Genomic DNA, 12,316 nt, shown 5'->3' with positions numbered 1-12,316 from the left:
ATTCTCTGAAATATTTATCCTCCTTTAATTTTGCCTGAACATAAGAAAATGAGTTTTATACTAATTTTTTTCCCTGATTTGTTGCTCCCAAAAGTTTTATGTTTTACAAAGATATCTAAGGATCCAAGCAAAATATTCTAAGCAAATATTTGTAAAAATAAAAAACAAAGGACCACTCAGTAGCAAATGTTCGATGTTACTGTATACTGTTTGTGTTTGGACAAGAAAAACAAAATTTATTTATATACTGACATTTTCAAAGATAGTATATGCAATTTACCTTGAACTATTGTCGAAATTATCAAATTTTCCATTTTCAATACAAGAAGAATGTCGAAAAGATTTTTCTGGATGAGGAAAATTGGTTAGATGTTTGATATATTTAGCATTCAGATTGCATTTTACAAATCTCAACGTACAAGGGAAGATAGAATAATCAGTCAAGGCAGTAAAATGACTTTTGAGTTTCCTAATTTTTAACTTACTGATTAAACTTATCTCCTGGAAGGGACATTTTGATCACAATTCAAATATTTTATAATGTACTCTGTTCTGTAAACTATTCCTAATCACAGAGGGCCACCAAATGAAGCTGCATTTTTGGAATCATAATGTTTTTACTGTTAAACTATATATAGTTGCTTCATTTGTTTGAAAACCAAAGTGGTATAGTAGAAAGAATATTTAACAAGAAATCAGAACTTGGTTTTAAACTTGCCTGTGCAGTACCAATACTTGACCATGAGTAAGTCACATAACCTCTCTAAGCATCATTTTTCTAATCTGTAAAATGAAACTAATAACCTGAGTTACTGTGTTCCATGGAATTATTTTGAGAATCAAGTGAATCAGGCAAAAAAGCTTTGTAAATAGAGAAAGCATTATACAAATGTGAGATTGATAACAGTTGCTCATGGCCATACTATTATATTTATAATGGATAAGAATATTGTTTTCTTATGTTTTTTCCTTTCATTCCTGTGCAGAGGGAGCAAAAGAAGGTGTGTGTTTTCAAGGACCTGGGGGAATTCTTGGTTGATACTTATCCTCTACCCTTTTACCCTGAACCACTGCTCCTCCGAAATGGAAATGATAGGGAGGGAAGTCCCTGGAGGCTTAATCCAATCAAAAGTCATGTTTGAATGTGTTTTTTGTGCATCTTTGAAGTAGATATGTAGTTCTATTTTCAAATACTTGTACATTTTCTAGGTTCATGTAAGTATTTTTTAATAGTGCTTATGGAAAGAATGTAAATTATAACCATAAAAATTATAAATATTTATATTGTCAACATTTCCTTGATATCCTTAGGTTAATTTCACATTGAATTCAAACTATAATCAACCAGTTGAGAAAGTAGCTGTCCCCCAAAATGTGAAGTAGTCTACTTTTACTGTTGCAGTTTTAAATCTTGTATAACAATTTGCCATCAGTCCAAAGTGGCATAAACTCAAATACTGAATATCTAACAACAGTTTAAAGTTCAGTCACCTGTGCCTACTTTTAAAGTTAAATAGCTAAAATATGAAGTGTGATTTAACTTTCAGTGGGCACCTTTATAATAATATTGGGGGAGACTAATATTGGGGCCGAAGGATATCGTGTTCCAAGATTTAAAATAAGACTAATGGCTGGGTGAGATGGCTTGTGCCTGTAATCCCAGCACTTTGGAAGGTCGAGGCAGGAGGATTGCTTGAGGCCAGGAGTTTGAGACTAGTCTGAGCAACATAGTGAGACCCCATCTCTAAAAGAATTAAAAATAAAATAGAACTAAGGAATTAAAAGAAACAAACTGGAAGACAAGGCCCAAAAAAGTTGATACTTACATGACAGAAGCAAGCCTAGAACTCTGGTCTAACACGTTGCTCACCACGCTGTGTTGTGTGTGTGTGTGTGTGTGTGTGTGTGTGTGTCAGAGAGGGAGGGATGCAAAGGAAAGGGGAAATGTGATCTAACTGAATCCACAAACTACTAAGATTGGGTTAGATGATTTTTATATTATAGAGGAGCTATTTGTGGTAAAAACAATAGTAAAGTGAATGATAACTACAAAGACCTGAGTTCTTATACAAGATTGCCAAACGTCTGTCTAACCCTAGCCAGATAGCTTTATCCATTTATATATGTAAAATAACTGACCTATTTTCTTACACATCATTATAGAGAATGTGGATAATAATGCCAAAACAGTAAAAATATTTGCTCCGGGCAAAACGTTTTGATTAAGTTGCTTAGACATCTAATATACTTGATTTTATATTAAAATTAGTTCATTTAAAATGTATTTAATTTAAATTTAAACTATATTTAAATTCAAAAATTTAAAACTCATGAATGATGTAGCTAATTACTAAATGTTTTAAGTACATGTGATTTTTAAAAAGAAATGAAAAACTATCCAATTATATAATAAACTTGCCCCTGACAGAAATTGCTCATCTTGAGCTGCATTAACACTTTAAATGCATGTAGTGATATGAAGGTTTATTAAACGGTAATCTTAAGCCAAAATATTTAAGTAATCAGAATGCTTTTAAATGTGGCCTTTATATGCATAATGGTAGCAAACCAGATTTCCTGAGCCTGGAAACTTGAGCGTTTAGGTTTCCAAAAGCTTCAAGCACTCCATGATTTTTTTTGTGGCAACCAAAATAGCCTTTTATATTGTAGCTAAGATAACTTTACAAGAACAAAGTCTTTTTATCCAACTTTGCATCATTAAAAAACTGAATCTATGGATTAATAAAATCATTTTAAGAGTATTTTTGTCAGATTTTATACTGCCTTTAGCTCAACTAAGAACAAAGCTTTCATTAACTTTAAAGAGTGCACTGTATTTGAATAATTTCCTTAGGTCTGATATAGTGAGAAGGACTAGCAAGCTGAAGACCCATTTCATTTGTTTCTCAGTAACTGCCTGGAAATATTTAGTTTGGAAATGCAAAGGAAACATGCAGTCTTTAAGAAAAAAACTGAAAGACTACAAAGGCTTTAAAGTCAGACCCTGACCTGGTGCAGTGGCTCACACCTGTAATCCCAGCACTTTGGGAGGTAGAGGTGGGAGGATTTCCTGGGGCCAAGAGCCCTAGACCAGCCTAGGCAACATAGATCCAGTCTCTACAAAAATTAGCCCTGGGCGTGGTGGTACACACCTGTAGTCCCAGCTACTCAGAAGGCTGCGGCAGGAGGATCACTTGAGCCCAGGAGTTTGAGGTTGCAGTGAGCTATGAAGACACCACTGCACTCTAGCCTAAAGACCCTGTCTCAAAAAATAAAATAATAATAAAGTTAAATCCTTTGCATCTTAAAATGGTAGAATCCATTCCCAATCAGAAGCTAACTCTTGAAAATTCCACAGCTGATAAATAGCCATCTCTGCTTCAGAAACTTTCTAAATCTCAATGTTTTCACCATACTTTCCTGAGCAACCAATCTTCACTTGATCTTAAAATAACTTATTAATAACAAACTAATCTCCTGAACCTGAATGAACTGCTGCATGACCTGGTATTTCTATAATGTTAATAACTGATGCAAGTAGACACATGAGTGATGAGCTGTGACAATCTATATCAATCATTATACAATCTAGTTCACTTACTGCACATAATCATGGTAGAAAATAAATGAAAAAATTTCTAAGGTATAAAAAAATTAGTGTACTTTGCTATTTCTTTGGGTAAATTGTTTGTCTTTTTTTTAAAATAGTGCCTACAACTTTGTCTTATCTATGTGACATTTAGTGACTACTAATTGATGGTTATTATGTTGAATTAATCCTATTAAATGTGGGTTACACATACTTAGTTTTAATTTATATGTTCCACAGAAGAATAAACATCTTTTACTATGATCATCTCTTGGTGTTTTTTTCCAGAATGACAACCAATGGAAATAAGATATAGTATAAACTTTTTGAAGTGTGTTACTAATGTTTGGTTTTAAATAATGAATAAAAAGAATGAGAATGAGAACTGTGATTGTGCCAGGATTGTTATATTGTCCATCTTTAGCAATCCATCTTTAGTGATGCTTTTAAAACAGAAGCAACTGTTTGACTGCAATTGTGTATGTGTGTGTGTGTGTTCACAAATTCAATGCAAATAAGAATCAATTAGAAGTCCGTAATCCCTTATATATTACATTATAACATGCTGGAGTGTGAGGCAGAACCCCATAATCAAACATTAATATTTTTATACAGCAAAATGTATGAATATTCACACTAAAAGAGATGAGGTCTATAAATAATCTGTCATCGGTTTAGGTCAGATTTTTGCTGCCAAAGGAGTTATAAAAATAATCTTAGATTTTCAGAGCTTTTTCGATTTTAGAATTGCAGAAAAGGAATCATGGCCATATTCTATGCCTTAACAGATATTTCAAAACTCCTGACTTGGTTCATCTTTGTCATACTTCAGCCTTGCACATAGTGGGAGTTTATTAAATTTTAAATTGAGCTGTTAAATCAGACAGAAAATTTTCATACCTTCTACACATGTAATACAGATGTAAAATGGTTACCACAGTGCTTAGCACATTTTTTTAAGAGAAAGGGTCTCACTGTGTTGCCCAGGCTGCCCTCACTGTTAGGCTCAAGCAGTGCTCCCACCTCAGCCTCCCGAGTAGCTGGGACTACAGGCATGTGCCCCTGTGCCTGGGCCATAATTTTTATTATTATTTTTGTTCTAGTTTTAGTGTCATTCTTACTATAATTACCAAGCTGTCAAGGAGGCAGTTTTAATCCTCATAGTCAACTAGAAACTGATTTTTTTTTTTTTTTTTTTTGAGACAGTCTCCCTCCCCGGCGAGTGCCTTGGCATCAGCCTAGCTCACAGCAACCTCAAATGCCCAGCTAATTTTTTCTACTTTTAGCAGAGATGGCTTTTTTACTCTTGCTCAGGCTGGTCTCGAACTCCTGAGCTCAAACTATCCTCCCACCTCGGCCTCCCAGAGTGCTAGATAGAAGTACAGGCATGAGCCACTGCCCCCAGCCTGAAACTGATTGTTGATAATGGCTATCTTGTTTGTTTGAAATGGTCATGACTCTGAAATGGTCTGATTCTTAGAATCAGAGAATTCTTTACTAGTGCCCTGAAGGACATAGAGAAGATGATACAGCTCTTGGGAATTACTGGCCATCAACAACAGCACCTGACATATGATGGACAGGTACTGGAATAAGTGTGGACCAACACATATCTCGACAGCAGTACTGGAAATAGTCACCACCAGGAAGAGTTAGCACATGCACCCAATGTGGTAAGGACTGTGGGTCAGTCCTTAGTTTACATAGAATTGTTATGTAAACTACATAACCTTTTCTCAGTGTTTCATAGTTTTCCTTATAGAGGTCCTTTACCTCTTTAGTTAGATATATACCTAGATATTTTATTTTCTTTGTTGCTATTTTGAAGGGTATTGAGTCTTTAATTTGGTTTTCCGATTGACTGTTATTGGCATATATAAATGCCTCTGATTTGTGTATATTAATTTTGTAGCCTGAGACTTTGCTATATTCGTTAATCAATTCCAGGAGTCTCATGGTTGAATCCTGGGGGTTTTCCAGATATAACATCATATCATCAGCAAAAAGTGAGAGTTTGATCTCTTCCTTCCCTATTTGGACTCCCTTGATTCTGCTCTCTTGCCTGATAGCTCTCTCAAGGACTTCCAATACTATGTTGAAAAGTAATGGAGACAATGGGCAGCCCTGTCTGGTTCCAGTTCTAAGTGGGAGTGCTTTCAGTTTTTCCCCATTCAGTATGATGTTGGCTGTGGGTTTGTCATATATGGCTTGTATCATTTTTAGGTAGGTTCCATCAATGCCTATTTTGTTAAGCGTTTTTATCATAAAAGGGTGTTGAATTTTGTCAAATGCTTTTTCTGCATCTAATGAGAGTATCATATGGTTTTTGTTTTTGCTTCTGTTTATGTGGTGAATTACATTTATAGATTTACGTATGTTGAACCACCCCTGCATCTCGGGGATGAAGCCCACTTGGTCGTGGTGGATTACTTTTTTGATAAGTACTTGGATTCGATTTGCTAGTATTTTATTGAAAATTTTTGCATCTATATTCATGAGGGAAATTGGTCTGTAGTTCTCTATTTTTGTTGCGTCCTTTCCAGGTTTTGGTATCAATGTTATATTGGCTTGGTAGAATGTGTTGGGGAGAATTCCATCCTTCTCAATATTGGAGAATAGTCTGATAACAAGAATCTATTTAGAACTCAGGAAAATCAGCAAGAAAAAATCAAGCAACCCTATCAAAAAGTGGGCAAATGACATGAATAGAAACTTCTCGAAAGAAGATATAAGAATGACTAACAAACATATGAAAAAATGCTCAACATCCCTAATCATCAGAGAAATGCAAATCAAAACCACAATGAGATATCACTTAACTCCAATGAGAATGGCCTTTATCAAAAAAACCCAAAACAACACATGTTGGCGTGGGTGTGGAGAGACAGGAACACTCATACACTGCTGGTGGGACTGCAAACTAGTGCAACCCCTGTGGAAAGCATTATGGAGGTATCTTAAACAGATTCAAGTAGACCTGCCATTTGACCCAGCAATCCCATTACTGGGCATATACCCAAAGGAAAAAAGGTCATTCTTTAACAAAGACACATGTACCCGAATGTTTATAGAAGCACAATTCACAATAGCAAAGATGTGGAAACAACCCAAATGCCCATCAATACATGATTGGATTAGTAAGCTGTGGTATATGTATGCCATGGAATATTACTCAGCTATAAGGAATGATGAAGATACGACATCTCTATGGTTCTCCTGGAGAGAGTTGGAACCCATTATATTAAGTGAAGTATCCCAAGAATGGAAAAACAAGCATCACATGTACTCACCAGAAAATTGGTTTCCCCGATCATCACCTAAATACAAATCTGGGAACGACACCAATTGGATATCAGACTGAGGTGGGGGGTGGGGGAGGGGATGGGGGTATGCCTACACAATGAGTGCATTGAGCACCATTTGGGGAGTGGTAACACTTGAAGGTGCTGACTCGGGAAGGGGGGGGTGGGGAAGGGAGGGATATATACCTCATGATGGGTGCAATGCACACGACCTGGGGAACAGACACGCCTGGAGCTCTGACTTGGGGGGAAAGGTGGTACAGGAGCAACATATGTAACCTGCAATTCTGTATCCCCCATAACAAGATAAAATAAAAAAAAATAATAATAAAAAAAATAAATAAATAAACTACATAACCATTACATAAAATGATTATCAATAGCATTTTTAAAAGATTTTTTGGTAACAGCTTTATTGACATATAGTTTACATGTCATATAATTCAACCATTTAGAAGGAATAATTCAATAGTTTTTAATAGACTCAGTTGAGCAACTGTCACCATAATCAATTTTAGAATATTTTCATCGCCTCCAAAAGAAATCCCCATATCCTTTAGCTATCACCCTGATACTCTTCCCCACCCGCAACCCCACCCACCCTACACCAGAGTCCTAAACAACCACTAATCTACTTCTTGTGTCTCTGTATTTGCCTATACTGGACATTTCATAGAAAAGGAGTCATATAACATGCAGCCTTTTGTGACTGGCTTCTTCCAATTAGCATAATGTTTTCAAAATAGTAGCTTCATTTTAATAAAAATTTTCCCATTGTGCAATAAATACTCATTGCACAAAATTTGGAAAATATAGAAAAATAGAAAGAGGGAAATCATCGTTAGACCCATTACCCCAAATCAACTTTTTAATATTTAATATATTCCTTCTAGTAAACACAGCCATGTTGTAAAAAGAAAAAATATAACAGATAATATAAAATAGAAAGTGAAAGCGCCCTTTTACCCTATCCCAATTCCATTCCCCTCCAAGAGAAAACCACTGCTTACAATTTTATATATTCATGTCTTTTTCCTATATATTTACACATACCATATACACATATAATGGGAAGCTTCTTACGTGGGATCAGTTTTAATATTCTGTAACTTGGTTTTTGCACATAATAGGGTCTTGGAAATCTCTCCATATCAATATATATTTATTTTCTTTTTGACAGTTTCATAGAGTGCCACAATACAGAGGGAAAATCACATTTTTAACGATTTCCAATAATAGACATTTATTGGAAATAGTCTACCAGAAACAAATAGACAATGTTTTGCTACCAGAAACAATGTTCCAGTGAACATCTTAGTGCAGTTTTTTGGGGGCAAATGTGTAATTTTGTATGATGGATTCCTAGAAGTAGGCTTGCTGGGTTAAAGGGCATTGCACATTTTTTTGGTAGCTGTTGCCAAATTTCTCTTTAAGAGAGTAGGGCTGGCTGGGCACAGTGGCTCACACCTGTAGTCCCAGCTACTTGGGAGTCTGAGGTGGAAGGATAGCCTGAGCCCAGGAATTGGGGGTAATAGTGAGCTATGATCATGCACTCTAGCCTGGTGACAGGAACAAGACTTTATCTCTAAAAAAAAATAAAAATAAAAAATAAAAGAATAGGGCAACTAATATTCTCAAAAAGAATTTATAAGGACATTTGTTTTCTATTTCAAAAAGTAGTACGTAAGGAAGAAAAAAATTATTTTAAAAAGCACATTTGTTTCCCTCAGGTCTCTGGTAATGCTAAATAATGGGGGCAGGCACAGTGGCTCGTACCTATAATCCTAGCACTTTGGGAAGCTAGGATTGCTTGAGATTAGGAGTTCATGACCAGCCTGAGCAACATAGCAAGACCCCGTCTCTACAAAAAATAGAAAAATTAGCTGAGCATGGTGACCCAGGACTTAGAGCTTGCAGGGAGCCATGATGGTGCCACTGCACTCTAGCCTGGGCAATAGAGTAAGACTCCGTCTCAAAAAAACCCAAAAAACAAAAAACTAAATAATGATAAAATTTGACATATTGAAAAATGATGGCCAAAATAGTCTCATTTTAATTTGCATTTTTCTGTTCTTGTGACTCCAATAAGCTTTCATAAATTTAATAATCATTTGTATTCCTTGGCAAATTACTTACTATATCCTTTTCTAATTTTCTATTGGATTGTTAGTATTTTTCTTAATGACTTTTTAGGAGTACTTTCTATAGTACGGACAGAAATGCTTTGTTTTGTATGTTGAAAGTATTTTCTTCCAGCCTGTTAAGACTTGTTTATGCTATCTTTTGTTGTAAAGTTTTCAATTTTAGGAATCTTGAGTCTATTTTTTTCCCTTGCATCTTCTGGGATTTATATCTTTTTTTTCTTTATTTTTCTTCTTTAATTCAGCTGAAACACCATGGGATTTATATCTTGATTAGGATCTTCTTCTCTAGCCCAAAATTATAAAATACTCTCCTACATCTTGCTTTTTATGTTTATACTTTTATATAGCAGAATTTATTTATATATGGTATAACATAGGGATTTTTTTCTGAATAAGTAGTCCATTGTTACAATGTCATTTCTATTTTTCTTCAAATATTTGAATTGCAGGACCTGAGAATGGAGTTTCCTAGGGTGAGTCCATTCCATGTCACAAGGAGGAGAGCTGGCCCCGAGGAGGAAATTGTAACTATAAAGTGTGTTTATAGGAGGGGCTGTGCATGTGTGCTGGGGAGTGAACCTCCATAATTAACCACACAGTGTTTCATGCCCATTGGTATTTTCCTCCCTGAGCTCCTGCATTTCAAGAAATAACTCTCTATTTGATGACTACTCACAGCAGATACTCAAAAAATATATTATTCAATAAATGTCACTTAACTTGCACACTAAAAAAAAAAAAACATTTGAATTGCCATCTTTATCTGTACTTTATCTATATTTTAGCACTATATCTATACAGAATCTGTTTCCGGACTATTCAGATCCACTGAATATTAGTTTAATATAAAGCTAATACCACACTTTCATTTTCTGAAGCTTTAAAATATGGTTTGCTAATGACTAACCCAGTTGCTATAAGCCTCTCCCATACCCACCAGCACTCAGACAGTGGTCTTTAAATACTATTTCCCACTGAAAAGAACCAGGGTTCTTTGGTGAAATGGCTGATTCCTGGTCAGGGGCAGGAAATGTATAAAATGAGTCTGGGCATCTTGTCATGGTAGAAAATAAGGAAGCTATCCAAGAATATTGGGGGCATACCAAAAGGACTTGGAAGCAAACCTGAAGAGGCCAAAGTTTCGACGATAGCAGCATCAAAATGAATAATAGTGGAGTAAAATAACATTAAATATCTTAAAATCTGTGAGTTCAAAACAGTACTGAGAAAAACTCATTGTGTTCTGGTCCTTGCCATTTGAGTTAAAAAAAAGAAAAAGAAAAAGAAAACTTCATTGTGTAATGAAAGGAGCCATTCACTCTTCTATTCCATGATTTCCAAACCCATGTGCTCAGACTATGGGAAGAGTGTAGCATATACTGGTCTCTGATTCAAACCATACACAGTACTGCATCCCATAAGTAACAGGACCTCATCCTTTCAGGTTTTGTCTCCTAAATGGCTCTGTAATTGAGTCTTCAGTAAGCCATTTTACCTTTCGATTAGGCCAGCTGCTTCCAGGTGATGAGGAACATGGTAAGACCAAATAATTCCATAGTCCTGACCTCACTGCTGCACTTCCTTTACTATGGAATGAGTTTCTTTATCAGACACAATGCCTTGAGTGATGCCCTTACCTCAATAAGGCATTCTGCGAGTTCAAGGATGGTATTGCTGTCAAAAGCATTGCAGACAACGAAGGTAAAACCACATCCAGAATAATGTACCTATTCCAGTAAGGATAAATCTCTGCTCTTTCCATGATGGAAAAGTTCCAATGTAACTAATATCTAACTAATGGCTGATGGATCCCTGTGTGTGGGGATCCCTAAGACCATACCCAGGTTCAGTGATTCAGGAGGATTCTCAGGACTCAGCATATAAACAGCCGTGATTTATTATAGCAAAGGCTACAAAGCAAAATCAGCCAAGGGAAAAGGCGTGTGGGGCAAAGTCTGGAAAAAATGCACACATTTCCAAGAGTCCTCTCCACATGGAATCACACAGGATGTCCTTAATCTCTACAGCAACAATTTGTGACAGCACGTGTGAAATGTTGTCTACCAGAGAAGTTTGTTAGAGACTCAGTGCCCAGGGTTTTTGTAATATGAGGGGCTGGTCACACAGGCAGCTTCTGTCTGGCACAGGCCAAAATTCCAGACTCCCTGAAAGAAAGCAGGAATTCAGCATAAACTTTATTGTTTGTATGAACAGTTTAGGTGTAATAAGCCGTTCTTATCAGTTCTGGGAATGGTAGGAACCCTCCCGAAATCCAAGTTCCCAGATGCCAGCCAAGGGCCAGCCTTGTAAGCAGGCCTTTCAAAGCACAGTAGTCAGGCCTGCTACTTTAACTCTTTTCTGCATGGTTCCCCTGGGGAATAGTGACAAGTCAGGGCTCCGTGTGGTCTCTTTTGTTGGGCATTCAGGTGGGGGCAGTAGCTAGATCAGCCTTGGTAAGTAGGAGCCCAGGATGTTGGGTTCAAGCACCAAGCAGGGCAAAGGAGGTTTCATTTGGTGCCAGAAGCCATCAAGTGACAACTGGCAAGGCTGCTCCTATCTACTTCACACTGGTTGGGAACAACTCTCCAGGACTCCAGTGGGGGAGTTCCTCTCCTTCTGGGGGGACCTTAGAAAAGGAAAGTTAGTGGAATAGATACAAGGAAGGAACTTCCTCAGCAACTAGTCTCAAGGCCACAACTGGTACTTACTCTCTTCGTCCTCTGCCATCCATTCTGGATTCCCCTCCCCCGTATCTAGCATCTCTGCTGGTTTCAGTGGCTTGTCTGGTCATGTGATACAGACTCTCGTCTCTACTGAGGCCCACATCCTAATTCCCAGCACCTGTGAATATGTTACCTTACACGGCAAAACGGACTTTGCAAAGTGCCCCTGCAAATATGTGATTGGGTTGAGGATTGTGAAGAGGGGAGATTATCCTGGATTATCAAGGTATGTTCAATGTAATCACAAGGGAAAGAGCGGGGGAGGAGAGTCAGAGAAGCCATGATGATGGAAGCAGAGGAGTGATGCTGTTATTGGAGCAGGGCTACAGGCCAAGGCGGCCACTAGAAGCTGGAAAAGGAAAGGATCCAATTTTCCCCTAGAGCTTCCAGATAGAATCCAACCCTGCTGACATCATGATTTTAGCCCATAAGACCCATTTTTGGAGTTCTGACCCCCCCAGAACTGCAAGACAATAAATTTGTGTTGTTTTAAGCCATTGAGTTTGTGGCAAATTGTTACATCAGCAATAGGAAACTAATAGAATATGCCCTTTTTAG

The sequence above is a fragment of the Eulemur rufifrons genome, chromosome 6 (genome assembly GCF_041146395.1).
Source record: "Eulemur rufifrons isolate Redbay chromosome 6, OSU_ERuf_1, whole genome shotgun sequence".
Taxonomy (NCBI): domain Eukaryota; kingdom Metazoa; phylum Chordata; class Mammalia; order Primates; family Lemuridae; genus Eulemur; species Eulemur rufifrons.
Note: the sequence above shows the minus strand (reverse complement) of the source record.